At 38.7% G+C, this 22,105-nt stretch overlaps 1 protein-coding gene across 3 annotated transcripts in view; it reads right to left on the bottom strand.

The window, feature by feature from the left end:
• Positions 1-22,105, bottom strand: part of LOC136827877 (uncharacterized) — an 870,075-nt gene that overhangs the window by 408,015 nt on the left and 439,955 nt on the right. The gene's annotated exons all lie outside the window — the stretch shown is intronic.

Here is a 22,105-nt window from a genome sequence, read left to right as displayed (position 1 = left end):
CCTTCTTGGAGGACTCGTCAGCCTAAAAGAGAGCAGGGAATCAGTTCTAACATATTGTAACACAAAAATCATGACCTATAATATGAGCACATATCAGACTGAAAGTAGCGTGAAGAACGAAAAGTCAAGCTTACCGACTTATCGTCCCTGGATACCGCTGCACAGAGCGACGCACACCCTCGCAAACCGTCAGGATGCCAAACGACGAGATCATCCAGCCAGACCGCACAGCCAGCGTGGGTCCGGCACACCACATGTCCGTAAGGTTGATGGAGGGTGGCGGTGCATCCTGGCTCCTCACAACGCACAGTCCGTAAGTGTGAAAAGTACATGAACCTACCACTCTAGAAACTTAAATTAAGCAGGCACGGGTATTTTCAAACCTACTACCGGAGTACTCCGGCGGGAAGAAAAAACCCGTCAGAGACGGGCCTACCCAGCAAGTAACTAAATATAGTGGTAAGCAAGCTGCTCTCCGACCACCGGAATACTCCGGAGGAACGAGCAGAGCTGAGTCAACAGGGCCCTACCACAAGGGATGCCGGGAATAAAACGGTGGAACCCCAAGGGTAGGACACCGGACCTCTGTATCTGTAATAACAATATGTCCAACGGTGGAGTGAGCCGCCTGAACAAAACAAGTGTATATGCATATATAAAATACAGGGGATGGGAAAATGGTAACTGGTTAATTCCATATACAAAGTCCGAACCACCCCTCCGGAGATCCCAAGCCTTAACCGCTAGAGAAACAATAGTAGGGTGAGGCTAACAAACATCACAGGACCACAAGGGCCGGAGAAAGCGCCAGTCAACCCAACTAAAGTAAATCAAACGCCAAGCGAATGAAAAGGGCGAGAACCAATAACCTAAGAATGTTCAAACCTGCTCGATCCTAGGAGAGCGGGTTAACGAGACATTGAGCCAAGCAAAAGCCATTGGGGACTTGCCCTGGGAGGGAGTGAATCTCTCCACCAGAAAAGGCCCCACAACTCGGAGTGAACGCCAGCTGACGTCACCCGCACGAGAAGATGACAAACAAGCTTGACTTGGTAGGTGGGGAGGAAAGGGTTGGAGGGGTAGGGATGGGAGTAGGCCAGAGCAAGTGAAAACAGGAGACTGGGGGGAAGATTATTTCACCCGCCGACTGCAGACACACCCACGCCAAGTAAATTAATACCAGCAGTGGAAGAACATAGCCTACTCCGAATAAGGGGACGGAAGGGACAGCGACCTAAGACCTCAACGTGCTCGCCCCACACCTAGGCGTAGCCTAGGCTAGCACCCATACCTAAGGATAGCCTAGGCTAACAGGAGGGAATAAGGAAAGGGAGGAAGGAGGAAACAACGGGGAGAGAAATTCCCGTGCTGAAAACCAACCAGAGCCGAACGAAAGGGGAGGATGCTATGGAAGCACGGAGGAGACACACCCACAGAAAGAGCCTCTACCCCTCCATAGAAGGGGGAGGACAATGGGATCTCACTCTACAACCCAAACAACGGCCAGTGGAAGGAACAACAGAAACTCTCTCTACCTGCTGAACCCCTCCTCACACCTAACCTAACTCAGGGTAAAAGGGAGAGCGGGAGGCCAAAGGAAGCAAAATACAAGCCTAACGTGACATAGGCAGGCTAGGGGAACCCCACACAACTTAACCAGATAAAAATAAATCACCATCACTAAGAATAATATATATACATAAAACAATAATATAAGCTTGTGCTCGTGCAAGGCGCATAGCCTAACTGAGAGGAGCGACAGGGTAAGTAAACAATAAAACCGTATCTGACGCTCCCCCACATAACCAAATCAAAGCAATAAAACACTGATTAGCACCAGCACGTCACACTATAATAATAATGTAGCTAAGACTGTCAAAGCGGAAAACATCCTGGGAGAAACCTAAGCGGAAAATGACGGGAACCCAAATGGAGGAACCCCATATGCGGTTCGACAAAATTAATGCAGAGAAACACCAAACAACCCGCCCAGGAAACGCCACAAGGATGAATTCTAGGGGATAATGATAAGAAAAGTAAACGACAAGGAGAAGCCCCAAACAGAACAAGCTGGGTGGGCTGAATCTCATGGTCGACATGGCTGATGGGGGCGCCACGTGGCGTCCATAACAACAACCACGAATAATAATAATAAGATACAGGTTGAAACAGCCAAACTTATCATAAAAACCCCACAATAAGATGGTACTTAACTTGGTGACAGTAAACTTGCTGGAAGACATGCTGAGAAACAGGAAAATTCAGCCAAAGGCACAAGCACAAAAATAATGAAGTGAGAATATCACGTGCTAGAAATGGAATGAGTTCAGATGGCGCTGGAGTCGCCATGGGGCGGGTGAGTGTGGGAGCTGGTGCGGCTCCCTGCTCTTCCCGGGGTTTTGACATGGGGATGTCTATCGAGTGTGGCTCTGTGGTTGTGATTCTTTCACTCACCCTTGGTTATACCGACGTCTTCAATATAGAAGACGCCGATCTGGGGGTAGTAACTCCAGCATTCCTGAAAGCTTTTTTTCTCTGGTATATTTAGCAATATTTATACCTAGAAATTCGTGTTAGTATGGAATTTCACCAGGTGACACAGGGCCGAGCTCAGAAAACTGGCATCTTTCCTTAAACATTCTGAAGCTCAGGTTATGACCACGAATTTGGCAATCTCTTTCTTTAGGTCATTGTTTGAAAAAGGTCTAGCTGCAGCTACAATTACCACAGCTAAGTCAGCCTTGAAGAAAGTGTTTTTGCATGGCTTTAACATTGACCTAACAGACTCATACTTTTCATCAATTCTAAAGCAACCCGTCCTCACACGGTTTCTTGGTTTCTTAACGATGTTTTGAAACTAGCATCAGAAACTGATAATGATAACTGTTCATATTTGAGTCTGTTAAGGAAGACGTTGTTCCTAATTAGCCTAGCTTCAGGTGCTAGGATATCGAACTGTCCGCTCTCTCTAGAGGTGTTAATCATGTAGATTTCCTCCCGTCAGGAGAAGTTCTTCTTTCCCCAGACCAAAGTTTCCTAGCAAAGAATGAAGACCCTCAGGATAGGTGGTCTCCTTGGAAGGTTGTTCCTCTTCCACAGGATCCATCCTTGTGCCCAGTCACTACACTGAGGGCTTACTTAAGGAGAACTTCTCAGGTTTTGTCTGGTCCTCTTTTTATCAGGGAAAAGGTGGGACACTTTCCTTAAAAGCTATCAGACAACAGATTTTATATTTCATTAAACAAGCTAACCCAGATTCAGTACCGAAGGTACATGATATCCAGGCAGTGGCAACCTCCACAAACTATTTCCACAATATGAATTTTGATGATCTGAAAAAGTATACGGGTTGGAAATCTCCATCAGTGTTTGAGCGCCACTATCTTAAATCACTGGAAGCTCTGAAGTTTCCTACAGTGGCTGCAGGGAGTATTATCCCTCCCTCCTAGTTAGTCTTTCTCCCATTCCCCTCCCGCCTGCCTGCCTCATTTGCTTTCCCTGCCATCTCCTGGGCAACGCATGCTTCACATCCTGGTCCTAGTTTATGTATATATAATTGTACCTGTTTTGCAGTGTTAGGTTTAAGTGGAATTGTAAATTTTCTTTATGTTAGTCTTAAGTTTGAGTACCATTAATTGTCTATGTTTCATGGTTACTTTAAGTTTTAATACCATCTATTCAGAACCTTGTTTTGTCCACAATGATTCTTAGTTTTAAGTTTAATGTTTAACTTATTTTTCTCTACTGCTGAGATAATTAAATTAGGCTTAACTAATGGTGCCTTATTTATCTCTCCCTTTTATTTGTCAATTATAATCCTTCACCTTGCTTGGTATGATTCTCTGATACAATTTCACCGGCTGACACAGGTCCGGAGCTCAGAAAAGGGATTTTGACAAAGGAAAAATCTATTTCTGAGGGAGGACCTGTGTCACCCGGTGACCCTCCCAGGTTATTCAATTTTCCCCCCCTAGTAGGCATACCAAGCTGGTTAGGTGGGTGCTAACCTGGAATGAGGGTAGATGGCGCTCAGGTCGTCAGGTACAGGTCTGGGTGAGTTGCCGCTGGAACGGCTCTTCTCAGTTGCATCGGGGTTTTGACATTGGGACGTTCTACAGAGTTAGGTCCTGTGGTAGTGGACAAATTCACTCACCCTGCTCTATACCAACACCTGTTACATAATAGGTGATCGCTCTGAGGGTAGTAACCTCAGCATTCCTGTTGGCTTTTTTCTCTGGTATATTTAGCAATATTTATGCCTAGAAATGTGTGCTCTAAGGGACATTTCATCGGGTGACACAGGTCCTCCCTCAGAAATAGATTTTTCCTTTGTCAAAATCCCTTTTTTGGTAGTCGCTGTTGAGTCCTCAAGGAGTTACCTTCCATGGTCTACCTGAGCTCCATGGTGACCAAACTAATATCAAAGAATTCTCTTCTAGTTGGTCTTTTGGCCAGGTATTGTGTCATAATGATTAACATTATAACACGTGATGGAATATATAATGGACTCAAAGATAGGAGGGCACTTTCCCTCATCTTCAGCAAAGTTGAACACAGTTTTTCAAACATCAAAAGAACCTGCAAGAAAGAGAGGTGATTATTGCGCAAGCGCATAAGTCCTCTTGGTTACAACCAGGCTGTTAAAAGACCAAGGAGCCATTACTCTCTGTTGGTCAATGCAGGTTGACCCCTTGCCCAAATCCCATGCCTTTTCGTCAGGGAAGTGGGAGGGTTTTGAGGACTCTACAGCGACTATCAAAAATAGCTTTTTCCTAAGCCAAAACCTGTTTTTTGATAGCGTAGTCACTGTTTCATCCTCAAGGAGCTTTACAAAGAAATTGACAGGTGACAAAAAAGGCTTAAGCTCTCACTTTTTAATCCCAACAACCCAAAAGGAAACAACATTTCTGGTCCAAGGTCAAGCCACAGGTTTCAAGTCCCATTCTTTGTTCCAAATACTCTTCAAGTTTTGATACCAAGAAACAAGAAATTATACACAACTTAAGTTTTAGGATGTAGTTCTACAGTGGCTTACCTAAGCATGCTGGCTTTGGTTGTAGTACTGTTGCCCCTCTCCCAGCGATAGTTAGCATACTCACTGTCAGTAAGACCCCTGGTTTTCTCCCGCAACACCTAGGGGTTAAGACTAGCCATGCCACCTACTGATACACAGTGTAGTCCAATTTGTTCGAGCATGTGGCAATAATTTAACTGATGACCACCCTGTACATTCAGAGACTTCTTTGAAAGAGACATTTCTGAAGAAGGCCAAAGACATACTTATTTTCATAACATCATGTGACCTATGGAAAGAGTGTGGATTTGCCTTTTTGATAAGAAACACTACAATCATTCTCAGCCTTTGTAGGGAGAGTGGTTAGTTTGTGCTAGGGTGTAAGAAAATAGGACCTTCTGGGGTGTTTGCCATGACTTCTAGGTAAACCTCAAGTGCCTGAACCAGGCATAATGTCTTGTCTGCTAAATTGAGTTTTCTGATAAGAATGGATTTCCTTTTTAAAGGATCCATATTCTTGGCTAGGAATGATGGGCCAAGGGACAATAATAATTGATGGTCAACTATTTGCGTGAAGCATCGTCCCCATCTAAGAAAGCCCAGTTCACTAATACGAGCTCCTGATGCTAATGCAATTAAGATCACCTTTTGTAGCATGTGCCTTGTGGTTGTATTGGGTCCGCTAAATTGAGGGGTTGATAGAAGTCTAAGCACCTTGTTCAGGGACCAAGTAATTGGAAGCCTTTCGGGAGTGGGCCTTTGTAGAGCAAAAGACTGCACAAGGGAAGTGACAACTTCTATACTGGAGTCAATCCTGAATCCATAAAGCAAGGGTTCCTTTAATGCAGCCTTGAATGCCATGACTGTTGTAACCACAAAGCATTTGTCTTTAAAAGGTTATATAAGAAAAATAAAGTGTTTCTATAGAAATCTCAAATGGGCTCTCAGTATGGATATAATCTAACCATATCTTCCACACAGACTGGTAATGCCGGATAGATATCAGTAAGTTTTGCACTCGGTACCTAGCAATGTTGGGTGAGTAATTATCACAATAATTTTTTAAAATTCTATATGTGAAGGTCTTGGCTCAGGAAGGAAGATGCGTACGAGACTTTCCCTCCTACTGTCTGGGATAGAACAGTGAACGCTAGTGGAATTGATCTTTTTGTCCGTTGTCATGGTAATAGGAACCGATGCTTGTTTGCCCAGTTTGGGGCTATTAACCCTCTAACGCCGAGCCTCTATTTACAAAAGTGTCTCTCGTATGCTGGCGGCGTTCGGGAGTTAGTGCTGAAACGGAAAGAAAAGGTTTTTTTTAAAAATCACAGCATGCTTAGTTTTTAAGATTAAGAGTTCATTTTTGGCTCCTTGTTTTTTCATTGCCTGAAGTTTAGTATGCAACCATCAGAAATGAAAAAAAATATCATTATCATATATATTGAAATATATGACAGCGCAAAAAAAAATTTCAAATATAATTTTATATAATCGCACTGTGAGCAAAACGGTTAAAGCTAACGAGTTATTTTTTTCTTTGTATTGTACAATAAATTGCAATGATTCTGGTATATAACAAATTGTAAAACGGTCAAAGCAACAGAGAAAATATTATCACAAAATGATGCATGAATTCGTAACGTGCGGACGTAAAGAATAGTTTTTTTCAAAAATTCACCATAAATCGAAATGTTGTGCTAGAGACTTCCAGTTTGTTGCAAAATGAAGGTGATTGATTGAATATTACTAGACTGTAAGTGTTTTAGCTTACAATTGCAGTTTTCGACCATTTCAGTCGAGTTAAAGTTGACCAAAAGTAGAATTTTTTCTATTTATCGAGATTTATATTAAAATATTTCAAAACTGATAAAAGCTACAATCATGAGTTATTTTTTGTTGTATTCTACATGAAATTGCACACATTTCCATATATAAAACTTTATGTAACGACTAAAATAAAACGGTGCAAACATTATGACAAAGTGACGAAAGAATTTCTGAGATGTTCGGCCGAGTTACCGTGCAGACATAAGGAAAAAGTTTTTTTTCAAAAATTCACCATAAATCGAAATATTGTGCTAGAGACTTCCAGTTTGTTGCAAAATGAAGGTGCATGATTGAATATTACTAGAATGCAAGAGTTTTAGCTTACAATTTTTCGTTTTTCGAAAGTTGACATTTTTATATGAAAATATTAAAACTGATACAAGATACAACCATGAAATTTTCTGTTGTATTCTACATGAAATTGCGCACATCATGATTTATAAAACATGAAAATATTTCAAAACTGATACAAGATACAACCATAAATTATTTTCTGTTGTATTCTGGCGAAATACCGATGCGCACATTTTCATATATAAAACTTTATGTAATTCGATGGACAATAATATAAAATATTTAAACAAACATTTTTGGCCATAAGTTTTCATTTTTCAGTGAAACTCATTTCAAAGTTAAGAATTTAAATATTAGTTAAGAATTTCAGAGATGTTATAATGTAAACTTATCAAACTAAAATTTATTATTTTTATACTACCACTGAATTAAGCGGAATTTGAAATAGAAAATAGTTTTTTTAATTTTGAACTTAATGGACAAAAAAATTAAAGCATTCAACATAAATCAAAATATTGTGCTAGAGACTTCCAGTTCATTGCAAAATGAAGGTTAATTGATTGAATATTACTAGAATGTAACTGACATTAATGAGTTTTAATTAACAGGATTAGCAAGTTTGATTAGTTTAAGGCAATTTTTTTGTTCTATTAATTTTACTAAACTCCATTTTCAATTTTTCAAATATACAGTGACTGCAGTTAAAGTTGAATATGAAGGATGTGATAAACAAATTTTTCATCTTAATGCACTTATCATGATTTATAATTAAATTAAAAAATATTTCAAAACTTGATAACATTAGCTCCTACAACCATGAACACGTTATTTTTGTTGTATTCTATATGAAATTGCCCACATTTTTACATATATAAAACTTTTTTTTATGTAACAAGTAATATAAACTGGTGAAACAGCCCTACAAAGTGAGAGACTTCCAGTTCATTGAAAAATGGAGGTTCTGAGATGTTACTAGAATGTAGGAGTTTTAGCTTACAATTGCGTTTTTCGACCATTTTGGTAGAGTTAAAGTTTTTTTTGGCAAAAAAATTCACCATAAATCGAAATATTGTACAAGCTAAAGACTTCCAATTTGTTGCAAAATGAAGGTAAACATGACTGAATATTACTAGAATGTAAAAAGTTTTGGCAAAAATTCACAATCGAAATGCGTTTTTGTTGACCTGAATTTACTAGAATGTCGAGTTAAAGTTGACCATTTCGGTCTGAAAAGGTTGAAATTTTGGCACTCATCGTGATTTATATGGAAATATTTCAAAACTGATAGAAGCTACAACCATGAGTTATTTTCTGTTGTATTCTACATGAAATTACGCACATTTCCAAACATTAAACTTTATGTAACGACTAATAAAAGCCGGTGCAAACATTACGACAAAATGACCAAAGAATTTCTGAAATTTTCGGCCGAGTTACCTCACAGACATAAGGAAAAAGTTTTTTTCAAAAATTCACGATAAATCAAAATATTGTGCTAGAGACTTCCAATTTGTTGCAAAATGAAGGTAAATGATTGAATATTACTAGAATGTAAGAGTTTTAGCTTACAATTGCGTTTTTCGACCACTTTGGTCGAGTCAAAGTTGACCGAAGGTTGAAACTTTTTGTAGTCGACGTACAGTACGTCCACTTGGCACCCAACAGACAATTTTAGTCGACGTCGATACGTCCAGTCGGCGTTTAAGGGTTAAGTACACTGTTCCTAAGAAGGTTAGAAGTTTGCTCAAAACCTTCAAATCTGGGACAATGGAGGGAAAAGATATCGTCCTCCCCTTGTTCCAGTCTTAAGGAAGGCATCTCTTGCTGTTGCTTGAATATTTGGGTTTGGAGACATATATTAGGAGTTTGTGATTCTAGTATGTGCCAAAGAGGTCCACTTCTGGTTGTGGAAGCATGCTGGCTATTGTTCGAAAAGAGTGGTTGTCCAACATCCACTTTGTTGAGGCTGTCATTTTCCTTGACAGAGAGTCTGCTATTACATGAGACACCCTGTGAGGTGAACTGCAGATAGGTGGCACTTCCTTGCTTGTGCCATCCGAAGGATGGCTAACATTACCATATTGAGAGGAGGTGAATGTGATCCAGACCTCTTGATGTAGGATATTGTGGTTATGTTCTCTCTCTTTTGGAGGTTTGAGTTTTTTGAGAGAAAAAGACAGCCATCAGCTCCAGGAAATTGATATAAAAATTCCGCACCTCCCTTTATTATTATTAAAAAGTTTAACCAGACCACTGAACTGACTATCAGCTCTCATGGGGCTGGCCTGAATGATTAGGATGAAATGACAAGTCTAAGCTAGAAGCCTAGCACTGAGACCAAATAGGTCACTTGCTAATGATGAATGAACAAAAGTGAAAATGAAATTAAAAGCTGTAAAAAGGCATACGCTTTCATACTGGAATACACTCACACAATAAATACATTTATACTCACTAAAAAGGTACAGTATATTAAAATTCAAAATAAATTAAGTAAAATCATAAAATTTACTTGTTTTAAAATTCAACATACTGATTGATTGCTTTTTTATATTTTATCAATTAACTCACAGCTTCTCATGAACATTAAAATGGGTCCTACTGAAAATGTTGAAGATTCCGCCAAAATTTCTTTTATTGGTCTACTTCCAAAACCTGATAATTGCTGCAAGTTATATTTTGGAATTTCACACAGTACATGCTTAACTGTTATCAACAAACTGCAATTTGGGTATTTGGGAGGAGGACCACATGGACTGTTCATTAAGTGACCATGAGTCAAACGAGTATGGCCTATTCGAAGACGCGTCAGAATTACTAGTGTGTCTCTCTCTCTGATATGACAAACTCCATTTTCTGACACTGGATTTTATCTCTTTTAATTTCTTATTTTCAGGTTCTTCGTTCCATATATTTTGCCATTTACTTACAGTGACTGTTTTTATATATCTTGTATAGTCACTAATAGGGATGTCTACATTTGCTCTTGTCATGTGGACCGCTTCTTTAGCTGCTTTATCAGCCTCTTCATTTCCCTTTATCTCTACATGGGCAGGGATCCCACATATTTCAATATTTTTTCCCTTATACAATTTACAGAATGAAAACTTTATATGTTGTACAATATTATTTGTTTGTTATAGCTTTGAATGGCCTCTATAGTGCTTATGGAGTCGCTATAAATCATAAAATTATTACATGAAGCTTCTCTAATTATTTTTATGGCTGATACTATTGCACATAACTCAGCTGTAAATACTGAGGGGTTATCTGGTAGAGAGAACTGATACGTTTTGTTTGGGGATACTGCAGCATATCCCACTCCGTATTGTGACTTAGATCCATCGGTGTATACTGCGTAATGTGGACCTTTCGGATTATATGTTCTACTGTGTGTTGTCTATGGTATTCTGGAGTATATGAATAACTTTTTGATAAATATTTCAAGTGTGTACAAATTCTCATTTTATTCATTGTCCATGGAGGTGGTAATTTTAATATTAAAGGAAATTGTATATTTATATTTAGCGACGAAAACAATCTTCTAGCTCTAATTGGGAAAGGGGGTGGATGATTATTTGTAAACATCTCTTAATCCAAATAATTTTTTGGTTGGAGAATCATTTGTCTGAATTCTCAGAGCTCCTGAACATATTATAAACATCTCTTAATCAAAATAATTTTTTGGTTGGGGAATCATTTGTCTGAATTCTCAGAGCTCCTGAACATATTCTAAGACCTTCATTATGAACTGGGTCTACCATTTTCAGCATTCTCATGCCGAGCCAGCACTTTTGCTTTATACGGTAAAGTAAGGGTATGTCTATCGGCTCCCTAAGTAGTGTTCGATAGCTTTTTAAATTAGGTTTAATGCTCTTTTAAATTTTGATTTCATGTATGTAATGTGGGCTTTTAACAGACACCTCATGCGTCTCGAACTGTCGACCTAACCACCCAGTTCTCCTCGCTGCTGGGAGAAAGGGAGCTGAGGATTGGTACGATACACGTACACATCGTTACCGGGGTCTAAGCGATGTCAGGCAGGGCAGCCGATCGAGGCTACGGCCTACCCCAACGCCAAATCAAAAGTCCTTCAAAAAGAAGGCATCGTGCTTACCCCATATACAAAATGGGAAAAAAGCACATTAAAACGAAGAAGCATGTTATGTGGGCTTTCCAGTTCAAGTGAATATCAAATACTAAACCCAAAAATTTTGCTGTTTGGCCAATTGGTATGGAATGATTTCTGATTTTTAAATCTATTTCTTCACCTTTTTTCCACTTTTTATTTTTATAAAACATAACTGCTTGAGTCTTTTGCATAGAAATTTTGAAGCCTACAGATGAGGCCCATTTATCTATTTTTACTATAGTTTTATTAATGATACGCTCTGCATGTTTTATGCGAGATGCTGAATAATATATGGCAAAATCATCCATGTACAAGTTACTTTTAATTCCAATAGGTAGATTATTACTGATATCATTTATTGCTAAAGTGTGCCACTAAGGATGCTTCCTTGTGGAACACCATTTTCAAGTGGAAAAGTACTTGACAATACATCATTAATTCTCACTTGAAAAGTGTGATTTGTCAGAAAGTTTTCAATAAACCTAGGTAAATGTCCACGGATGTTATTTTTATGCAACGTTTTTAATATTGCATACCTCCATGTACTGTAGTATCATTACCTTTTCAATGTGAAAAAAACGGTTATAGTAATTTGTTTTCGTTCAAATCATCTTCGTATGTGGTCTTCCAAATTAGACAGAGAATCCAGTGTAGATCTGTTAAATTGTGACCCAAATTGAGTGGGAGTCAAAATTTTGTTTTCTAGAATGTGCCATGTTAGTCAAGCATTTACCATTTTTCTAGTAATTTGCATAGACAACTAGTTAAAGAAATTGGTCTGTAATTGTTTACATTACTGGGATCTTTTCCTGGTTTGGGGATAGAAATAATTATAGCTTTACGCCATTCATTATTAGGAAATAAATTTCGAAGCCATAAGTGGTTATAAAACTCTAATAAGTATGTCTTTGCCAAAGATGCTAAATGGCAGATCATTTCAAAACAAATACTGTCACCTCCAGGGGCAGATTTATTGCTGTTCAAAGAGCAAATTCTAACTCTTCCATATTAAATTTTCTATTATAATAAATATCTTCTGTGGTTTCAAAATTTATTGTTATTAACTCTCATATTATTTTTCCTTGTTCGGAAATGCTCATCTAAATATTTGTTGCTACTTACTTTTGCTAAATTTTCACCTATTACATTACTTATTTCTTTAGGATCAAGCATTCTTTTCCCATCCTTTATTATGGCATGTCTAGGTGGTTTAACATGGGTACCATTTATTTTCCTGAATATTTCCCATATTTTTTGTATGGGAGTATTATTAGAGAGATGTGATACATATTTTCTCCATGAAATGATTCTTCCTTGAATTACTTCTCTTTTAAATTTTGCAGATATTTTGTTATATGAAGGTTTTACTGTAATGTATTAATTCCTAATAATAATACAGTCAGCTTTTGTAAGGTTCCTTCTAATATCGGTAATGTTTTGTTTATTTTACTGAATTTTCTATTGAGATTATCTAATCGTCTTCCAATTTGGTGTTTTATTTTTAGTAATTCTGTTAGTTTTTCAGACCACCATGGGACTTTGTGTTTTGTTGGATGAGATTTGGATTTTGGTATTGCTTTATCAGCAGCATTTTTAATGAAATCAACAAGAAATTTATTAAGTTTTATTATGGTCTTTTAAATATTCAAATCGTGGGATATTCCTAGTGTGGAATTCATATTGCTCCCAATCTGCTTTATAAATGTTATATTGAGGGACATGTTTGGTGGGATTATTTTGTAATAATGAAATTAATATTGGGAAATGATCACTTGTATGCAAGTCATCAACTGTATTCCCATCCAATCTGTCTACTATGTTTGTTGTACATAGAGTTAGGTCGATTGAGGAAAATGTTCCATGTGTTTTAGAAAAGCATGTGTTGATTTCGTTATCATTTATGCAGCACATGTCATATGAATCTATGAATTCTTCTATTTTACTTCCTGCTTTATTTGAGTCTGTACAATTATAGTCCAACATCGGGTTGTGGGCATTAAAATCACCTACTATTAATGTAGGTTCCTTGGCATTATTAAGTAATTCTTTAAGTTTGTCAAAGTCATAATTTTTATTGGGTTGGTTTTGTAAATTATAAATTACATAATTATCGTTTATTTTATTCGTATTCTAACGTATTCTAATACTTGATATTTGCAGATCAGTAAAGTTTACAGGTACGTTGTTATAACATACTTTGTTATGTACATACATAGCAGAACCTAAATTTCCTTCTTCCTCTCTAGGTGAAGATGCTAAAGTATATTTACCTATTGTTGATATTGTTTTGTTGACATGTTATAAACATAATATCATAGGTTCATATTCTTTTAGTAATCGTTGTACTTCTCCTAGGTGTAATCTGGTCTGCAGACCATTTGCATTCTATTGTATAATATTGCTATTGAAAATATTTTATTATAGTGGTCTAAGTTAAGTATATCTTAGTTTAACCAGACCACTGAGCTGATTAACAGCTCTCCTAGGGCTGGCCGGAAGGATTAGATTTATTTTTGCGTGGCTAAGAACCAACTGGTTACCTAGCAATGGGACCTACAGCTTATTGTGGAATCCGAACCACATTATAGCGAGAAATGAATTTCTATCACCAGAAACAAATTCCTCTTGTTCTTCACTGGCCGGTCGGAGATTCAAACTCGCGACCAACTGAGTGGTAGCTGAGAACGGAACCCGCTCACCCAGCGAAGAACTTATTATAGTGGTCTAGTTTTTTTTTTTTTTTTATTATCAATTTGGATTTTTTCTAATAATTTACTCACGACATTCATTTGTTTTTCTTTATAATATACTAAGTGCTCAACGCACATGCAACCTTTTTCATGGGTACTCAAATCTGTGGTTTCTTTTTTGTCTATTTTTCATAAAGTTTCTTATAATGTTTGTTAAAACATCTTTTGCTATGTTTTTGTTATTGTTGCACAATGCAATGAAACAATCATTACATCCACAAGAGTTGTCATGTATATTTCTTTCTTTATTCGTTCTTGTTGTACCAATTATTGGTGATGGAGTAATCTCTTCTCCTTTGACATATTCAATATTGTCTTCAGTATTTTGGATATCTGTATCCATTGGTTTTACTATTATTTTAGGAGATAATGGTATATTCTTAACTTGTTTTTGTTTTTGTTCTTTCTTCATATCTTTTGTCTTTGATTTGACCAATGTTTCTCTAACAATTGTTGGTTACTTTGTTTTGGGTGGTGTTCTTTCTAATGGCCTTTTTTTATCTTTAATTTCCAGTCTATCAAGTCCCTCTGTTACTTCTGTAGTAGCGTCCTCGTGTTCCTATTTGCATTAATATTTCAAATGAATTTGATAAAATGTTATCCATATCATGTGTACCTGTTTCTTCATTCTTTACCATTTTAATTTTTTTCCTTTGGGCATTAATTTCTTCTTGCGATTTACTTTTCTGTGCTTCATTACTTCTATTCCTATGTATTTTTGTTTCCTTATTGTTCCTGTTATTGAAGAATATGTATGTTCCTTAGATGGATCTTGCATTCCTCTCACTTTTAATTCCAACTTAGCCTCTTTGATACACATCCCTGTTCGTTCTTGTAACATTTTCAAATCTGAATTGTATATGTACAGTGAACCCCTCAGACTGCTGGGGATGGTCCCACACCCCCGAATAGGTCAAATCAATAATGCTTAAAACTCCTCTAAAAACACTTAGAACTGCCCATTTTGATAGCTTAAACCAAGAAAAACCCTGTAAAAATACTTATACCTGAGTATTTTAATAGTTTTATCACAAAAAGTGCATTTATTCATGAAAATTATATGAAAATACAGTAATTAGTGAATATTTCTCAGTGAAAAATACCGCGAATGGGCGAATTTTCCGCGAATGATAGCTAGATGTGTTCCACAGAGAAACCCGCGAATGCGTGAGTCCGCGAACCATGAGAACACGAATACGGGGGGGTTTACTGTAGTACATACATTCTTTGGATCTTGCATGATGATCCTGTCCTCAGTTTACACATTTTGGCTCACTACATTTCCATTGTGTGGCATGTTCGTCAGATCCACAATAAGCACATACAGGTTCATTGCGACAGTTTTTTCCATTCTCGGCTCTCACTCTGCAGGGCCCGAGTTCGAACCTCTGGCTGGCCAATGAAGAATTAGAGGAATTTATTTCTGGTGACAAATTCATTTCTTGGTATAATATGGTTCAGATTCCACAATAAGCTGTAGGTCCCACTGCTAGGTAACCAACTGGTTCTTAGCCAAGTAAAATAAGTCTAATCCTTCGGGTCAGCCCTAGGAAAGCTGTTAATCAACTCAGTGGTCTGGTTAAACTAAGGTATACTTAACTTTAACGACAGTTTTTCTTCGAGTGTCCATGTTTACTACAATTTTGACAATGTAGTGGCTTTGGAACATAAGGTCTCAGTTCTCTATTTTGGCCCAAAATTTTTATTTTTTGAGGTAAATCTTGACCCTCAAATTTTATTTTTGCAATTCTTAATACTTTATTATTCTGTTTACTTGGTATTATATATACCTCACAATCTTGGACTTTGGTATATCTCATTTTAAAAGAGTCCAACAGCATATTCTTATCAACCGGTTCATCACTATTTTCAGGAAGCACAATAGTACCCTGAATGCTGTTCATAGTGTTACGCTTCTTTACTTTTACATTCACATTATCGATACTTCTCATTGATAGATAGTCTTCAGACCGGTTTTTTGTTGTTGCTTCTATAAGCCACGTCTTCATTTTTATTTGTCTAAACAACATTTCTGTCATTGAGTGTCCTTTTAATAAGAAGTTTTCCAACTTTAGGGCTGAGATTTGTTGTTCTGTTTCCATGGTTAGAAACCCTGACCAACTTTCACTCCCAAAGAGGGAGTCGAAGTGAGTCAAGGTTGGGTCAAGACGATATTTACTTCTTTTTGATTTGTTGTGCACTGGAACATAAGGTTCCAGTGTGATTACATTTGGATTCTTTTTTGTTTTTTTCCAAAGAAAGGTTGTTACATGAGGTTCCAGCAGTCGTCAACTGTGCCGAGTCACTACCATCAAAGGGCCCAGGGGTACTCGAATCTTTATTTTCACTTTGCATAAAGATTTGAGGGAGGAAAAAAAATTGACCTGAAAACCTTAAAAAGATATCATCAGCTTTTCATGGAGCTTTATTCTTCCACCAATGGCACAAGTGAGAACTGACTCCCAAATGTCCGCTCCCTACCCTACCCCACAGGGGATGGCACAACATGATTAGAGTGGCCCAAGTGTAAGCCAAACCTGTTTGCTAGGACTGAGAGTATTACAAAAATACAAATATCCCCACCCTAATCATGTTATGGGCAAACTGAATAGAACCAGACCCCCCTGGAATCCATGGTCCAGCCCTAATGAATAGTTCCGTTTTTGAGCTACCAATCTGGTAACTCTCGGGTCTGAACATTATCGGGCAGTTGATGGTCCTACCACAGTTCTCACTATTTAGCTTCGGATATAAACCCATTCCCAGCTATGATATCTTTTCCTATTTATTAGGTCCAATAAATTTTATTCAATGTGGAAAATTCCAAAAATTTAACCCAAAATAATATATGATGGTATATGAGACTCTTGGACTCAACCCAGAAACAAATTCCTGGGGTTCAAGAGCCCCCCACTACATCAAGGTGGTCTCATATTGAGGGGGGGGATCACCTCCCTGCCACCTGACGATCCTCCCAATGTCCTCTTAACCTGTCAACGAGGCATCTGTGTGTTTGTCACTTGTACAGATGGAGGAGTCAGGGTGACCTGTTTCACCAGAGATTCCTTCCAAATCCAAGGCCAAAGTATCTCCCCAACTCTTTTAATCCTTTGATGAGGTTGGTCTCACATCTTTTTTCTTGCATGCGATAGCCAGAATTTGTTCATATTTTTAGTTGCAATCCATGTGCAATCTATGTACTGGATCTATTACTGATGAGAACTGCAGCAGGTCCATCATACATTCTGATTGCCATCTGGAAACCCTGGGCTGTGCAAGGAACCTTTCAATGAACTTGCCTTATTCTGTTTTGAGTATGATGGGGAGAGACAACAGGCCGTGGAGAGTATCCCAACACAGTCCCAGCCACTGAAAGTGTCTGCTGGGCGTGAGGCAGGATGTTTTCAAATTTATAATAAAACCTTTTGACTGTACTGTAGTCTGTTGACGACTGCTCTTAGGTTTGTCAAGCACTTTTCTTGTGGGCCCCCCCGATCTTTTTGTTTGAGTTCTCGAATGAATACCGTTGCTTTTTTGTAAAATATTCTTTAGGCAATATTTAGGCCAAAGGGCATGACTTTGAATCTGTACGTATCTTTTCCTATCCGGAACCTTAGGAAAGGGCAGAAGGGAACGGCTATAGGGATGTGCCATTGTGCATCTTTCAGATCTACAGAAACTGAGTCCCTTTTTGGAATGATTCAATGTACTTAGGAAATGGTAATTATCCAAAACTTTTGGCAAACAATGTGCTTGTTCAATGTTGATTGGTTGAGGACCACTCTTCTTTTGGAGGAATCCTTTTTGAGGACACTGAAGAGACCTACTGGTGGCGAATATACGCATGTTTCTGTATGGGCCCCATTAACAGGGCCTTTCTGTACATATAAATAATACTGTCCCCTACAGGAAAACTTCCATTGTCTGTGATGTCATTGAAGCTGACCCCCAACCAATATAATTCCTCTTGGTATCTGCCTCCTCCTCTGCCTTCACCTTTGATAGACATTCCAGGTGTTGTTTTTCCTTTTTCCCCCTATGAGATGGTTTTTGGATCTTGTGAAAAAGGATGGCCTTGAAGTTGTTGTTCCTTTTGACCACCTACCTGTTTTTTGAGGAAAAATTTTTGGGGTGACTGAAGGCTTATATGATTTTTGATCAAAGCGAGCCTTTTCTGGGGTTGGGTAAAGGGAAATTTTGAGTTCTTTGTTTCCTGAATTCCCCTTTCCCCAGAAGAGTGTACACTGTACAATTCTGTTGGTGGGCATGCTTGCTGAGTTGAGCCACAACAGACTCCTCAAACAGGTCCTTACAGAAGGGGTTAGAATGTAATAGTGTAGTGACAGTGGAGAGTGATTTGATGGAGCTCTCCAGTGCTTCCATTCGCACTTTTATGTGCCATTCTAAGAAGTCAAAGAGTGCTTCCCATCAGGTTCTCATAAGACTTTTGGCCTCGACAGCAAAAATTATCCTGGAATCTTCTGGAAGCCTTTAGGTGACAACTTCCAGCAAGGTGGTAGTGGTTATAATGCTAAGGAGTTGGAGCCTACCATAAAATTTTGACAAGGCTGTCCTCTCTGAGAGTCTTTTCACAGGGGTCCCAAACTGCTGAGTAGCTATATCTAAAGGGAGCTTTTTCTTTTCAAAAGGGAGTTGCAGCATTGCCCATTCCTTGGTGGAAATTCCCAGAACTGGGATGACTGTGGCAGATGATTTTAATTCTGCCATTTTCTCTTATTTTTAGTCACTACAAATTCTGAAAAGCTGTCTCCACATGATTAATATTTCTGAAAGTGAAGGGACAGTAGGGTCTTATTCAAAATGGAAGTAGAGATCCATTTTTCACTGACCTGGTAAAGGGCAATTTCTATAGCTTTTAATGCTATAGGCACAGGTAAGAAAACCATTTCTGTTAATGGTTTCTCCAAGCCTGGTGAAGATGGTATCAGGTCCCATTCTACATTAAGGAATGCTGCTGTTTGTAAATTCTACATTAAGGAATGCTGCTGTTTGTAAATTCTACATGTACAACTTCAATCATAGTTTTTATCTCATTAATTACATACTTGCCATCAGAAGAGAAAATGCACATTGAGGTGTCTTGCCAAGGATTATCAGTATCATCAGGGGTGAGTGCTGGAGTCCCTATTATGTTCTGATCTGAAGTTCTGTACAGGCAGTCCTCGGTTATCGGTGGGGGTTCCGTTCTGGGGGTGTGATGATAACCAAAAATCGCCACTAACTGAAAATCGGCAATTTCCGGCACTTTTTTGGCGATTTTCGGGCTTTTCGGCGCCGAAAAGTGCCGATTTTCAGTGCTGAAAATTGCCAATTTTCGTCGCTAGACAAGCGCCATAACACCAAATCGCTATTAACCGGGGACTGCCTGTATTCCAAACTGACCCTTTTGTTGTTTCCAGCCGGAATTCGAACATTAGACCTTGTTTGAGTAGCACTTGTATCCACACTCACTTTTCGGTTACAGGATGTAGTACTTTTACACTTTAGGGTGTACATGACGGACTTACTTTTGTTTTCGGAATCATGCTTCATGTCCCTTATATATTTCTGTGGCAAGGGCATCTTTGATGATACTCAATTGCTTGATGGTACGCAATTTCCTTATGGAACTGATCAATTGCTGCAAACTGTGTATCCCTTTTGGGGAGCTTGCCACAAACTGTGTATCCCTTTTAGGGGAGCTTGTGCAATCTAACTGAGCTTCAGCAACTGAACTGTAACTGCCTGTTAATCAAAGGGAAGAAGTTCTGGGTAAGTTACTATACTGTTCCAAAAAAATAGTCATTTCAGTCTGAGTTAGGTGGATCCCAGTATCTCTTTTGGAGGAAAGATCCTATTCAGCAATGATTGCTGCATGGGGAATAGAATTCCTTCTGGAAGGTTTCTCCCATAGCTAACTTAAATTTGTGTCCCCGAGCCTTCTGGGTTCAGCAGGGCCACTTTAATGGCAATGTCCACTTCATATTCTTTAGTAAGAATGTCAACCCCATGTCAAGATTTGGGAGGTACTGGGGACTGATGTTACTGTACTGGGTTTGGACCAAACATTGATGTTGTTCAGAGAAAGGGTTGAATATCTGCTGCCGGAGTTCTGCTGAAAAGATATAATCTCCCCACTTCCTCACCCCTACTGAACCCTAGATCCCATTGAGACAGCTTAAAAGTTGTTTTGTCCTTAAAACTTGCTGCCAGGAGCATACTACAAATCTCGCCCATATCTGGCAACCGAGCATTTTTTTTTTTTTTACAAGGACTATGCTCATGGCAGGTGGTATGGGTTGTGCCCACTGGCAAAAAGTGAACCGAGCAATTTGCTACAGAACACTTGAACTGAGGATCCTGCTTAATGGCGGCCCTGTACTGATATAAAGCAAGTTATTAGAAACTAGTTAGTATTATTTGTTTTTAAGTGAGGGACACTTCTGTAGTTCCTCATATAGTTTCCATAATACAGATTAACTTGATTACAGGTGTGCAGTTGTACTACATTTAATTAAATATCTATGTTAACATAAACCCTTTAAGGTTTAGATTAGCTTTCATACCTGTATATGGCTGTATTACTTATACATTGTTAGTCCTTTTGCAATGGCCAAGTGTCACAATCCAAGAATCGTTCCAGGTTCTTTCAAACTCCAAACAACAATGTTTCAGCATCAGAAATTGAAATATGGGAAATGAATATAAAAAGAAACTCACAACACTACAACACATTTATTCACAACATTATTTACAAAGAAAATGAAATGTTTCCCCTTTGCTTTCATTCAATGTAACACTAAACAAAATAAACCTAAGCAGTTATAAATAGGGGAACAGGTTGCAATGTAGAGCAATCTTAATACTTAAACGGTGAGTTGGTGAGTTATCCTTTTGTGGCTGGGGTTTCAGCTGAAGAGATGATGCTGGCACAATGACCTCGGGCTTGAGGATGTCACAGAAGGGTGGCTTGGAACCCAGCAGAGACGTTGCTGGTACGATGACCACGGGTTCGTAAACATCACAAAAAACAGATGTCTTTAGGATGAGGCAGCAAATGCTGTTTCTCCAAGAATCCAGAGATTGTGCAAATGGAGGGCAGGAAGGGCTGAGGACTTGTCCCCGCTACAGGCAGGAAGGGCTTAGAGACTACAGTACTCCTCCACACAAGCAGGAAGGGCTGACTACTTTTCTTCGTCACTGGTATGTAGGCCCCCTGCTTCACCTCGTCTTGAACATGGAGGGCTTAGGGACTTCTCACCACAAGCAGGAAGGGCTGGCTGCTTCTCATCGTTTTGGGCAGGACAAGATTTTATGGAAAAGAGTAAGGGTCGTCTGCAGGGGATACTCCCGTCGGAACCTTGCTTTGTCCGACTTCTGAGTGCCCTCTCTGACTCTGTCTGTCTACATCTCTGTCTAGGGAAGTCTCTTCTGGAAGCTTGTATACCACTGTATAGGCAAAGCTAATGATAAGTAAGTAAGTATAGCTTAGTTTTACCAGACCACTGAGCTGATTAACAGCTCTCCTAGGGCTGGCCCGAAGGATTAGACTTATTTTACGTGGCTAAGAACCAATTGGTTACTTAGCAACGGGACCTACAGCTTATTGTGGAATCCAAACCACATTATAGCGAGAAATGAATTTCTATCACCAGAAATAAATTCCTCTAACTCTTCATCAGCCAGCGGCGGGAATCGAACTCCGGCCCATCGAATGACGGTCTGAAGCTCAACCAACTCGGCCAACAAAGGGCTTGAAGCTAATGATAACAGACAATTGTCATTCCCATATAAGGAGTTTTTTTTTTTTTGTACAATGATTGGTTCCTAATAATCACTGCTTTCCGGTCATGCCATAGAAGATTCCAAATCAAATTTTCTGATGCAATGTGGATTGAATAATGTGCCATGTTACAAAGGCATGGCATGAGATTCCACGTGGTGTCGTTTCCACAAGAAAGGGTTTTCATCGAATCAATAATTGTTCACGACGCTTTGACAACAGTAGCTGACTGGTGAGCAAACAGGAAGTAGTCGTGTCTTGGAAAAGAGATATTTCTTTTTCAATATATTTCATCATTATTGCAT

Source organism: Macrobrachium rosenbergii, chromosome 42 (assembly GCF_040412425.1).
Source record: "Macrobrachium rosenbergii isolate ZJJX-2024 chromosome 42, ASM4041242v1, whole genome shotgun sequence".
NCBI lineage: Eukaryota > Metazoa > Arthropoda > Malacostraca > Decapoda > Palaemonidae > Macrobrachium > Macrobrachium rosenbergii.
This window is presented reverse-complemented; position numbering and strand designations above follow the sequence as displayed.